Below are 1,558 nucleotides of genomic sequence, written 5' to 3' on the forward strand. Positions count from 1 at the left end.
GATACAAAAGCAGCCTTTCGTCTGACGAGAGAGAGCCTCAATAAACTTTTGGAGCTGCTTCATCAGCAACGGAGACATGGCTGGGGTACAACACTCCAGACCTTGGTGTTTTTGTATTGGTTGGCCTGTGGTGCATCTTACAGGGTTGTGTCGCAGGCTTTTGGGATGCCACGGCCAACCATTCACAGAATTATACATCGAGTGGCTGATGAAGTCATGGCAATTTTTCCAAAGGTTGTGGCCCTACCAAAGTCAGAACAACACCTGCTCCAGGTTGGTGCAGGCTTTGCTTCTCTCACCAATCACCAGGCATTTGGTAAAGCTGTTGGAGCAATTGATGGATGCCATGTGAGAATAAAACCACCAGCTGGCCCTGATGTTATAAAAACAGAAAGCCGTTTGCCTCCATCCTGCTTCAAGGGATATGCGACCATCAAGGGGCATTTTTAGACATTTTTGTAGGGTACCCCGGGAGTGTCCACAACTCACGGGTGCTTAAGAACAGCCCCATTTACAAACAGGCAAAGTATCCACCTCAGGGCTTTTTCCTCCTCGGCGATGGTGGGTACCCCTGCACAGAGAAGCCAATCGCAATCATGACACCATTTAAGAATCCAGCTTCATCAGCTACTCAGCGCTTCAATGCACATCTTTCCAAAGGCCGCTCAATTATCGAGCGTGCTTTTGGAATGATGAAGACGCGATTTAGAGCCATCTTCCTTCAGGCACTTGAAGTGCATCCAACATTTGCACCAAAGGTTGCATTATTTTTCTCTATATTTGATCTTTACTTAACACAACTTCAATGTCAGATAAAAGAATTTACAATTTAGGGTGACAAAATGTTTTCGTATTTGTGTGTATACAGGTAATAGCTGCATACACCATGCTACACAACATCTGCCTTGGTGTTGGCGACATTATACCACCAGACGACAGCCAAGAAGAAGAGGAAGATGATGTGGAGGCATGCAATCTGCCTTACGTCAACCAGGACCACGACTACATAAATCATCCTAATTAAAAAAGTAAGTTGAACACACTAAATACAATTTAATTTAATTTGGCTACAAATACTGATTTTAAAATGAAATGTATAATTACCTATACTTAAGTTTAATATAGTTTATACAGCATTATAAACGGATAACTGATTACCTTTTCATGGAATTTTAAAATCCTTAACTCAGAATATATTTTTTTTCTTCTTTTTTTGTTCTTAGGCTTACTAGGAAGTCAGCATGAGAGCTCACACAACACATGACATCTTTTTCACGATTTATCTTTTATTTTTGTTAATGTGTAACCAAATATATTTATTCATTAATGATTGTGTTTAGAATTAGAATTAGAATTAGAAAGAGCTTTATTGCCAAGTATGTTTGCACATACAAGGAATTTGTTATAGTGTCACAAGCTTCCAGTTGAAACTCCTGCAGCGAATAAAACGGCTTAGTTAATGAAAAGCGCTTCTAGATCGGAAGAGCACATCTTTAACGCTGTAACATCTGTACACCACCTTTCGTTGATGTAAAAACATGTCCCGCCGCCGCGCGAT

General features: G+C 40.6%; 1 long non-coding RNA gene across 1 annotated transcript in view; it reads right to left on the reverse strand.

Moving 5' to 3' along the window:
• Positions 1-383: 383 nt before the first annotated feature.
• LOC107704274 (uncharacterized) overlaps positions 384-1,558 on the reverse strand; it is a 3,608-nt gene continuing 2,433 nt past the window's right edge. The window contains exon 3 of the long non-coding RNA XR_001635939.1: positions 384-571. This is a non-coding gene — a long non-coding RNA (uncharacterized LOC107704274). The remainder of the gene's footprint in view (positions 572-1,558) is intronic.

This window comes from Sinocyclocheilus anshuiensis, unplaced genomic scaffold, assembly GCF_001515605.1.
Source record: "Sinocyclocheilus anshuiensis isolate Anshui unplaced genomic scaffold, SAMN03320099.WGS_v1.1 scaffold863, whole genome shotgun sequence".
Lineage (NCBI taxonomy): Eukaryota > Metazoa > Chordata > Actinopteri > Cypriniformes > Cyprinidae > Sinocyclocheilus > Sinocyclocheilus anshuiensis.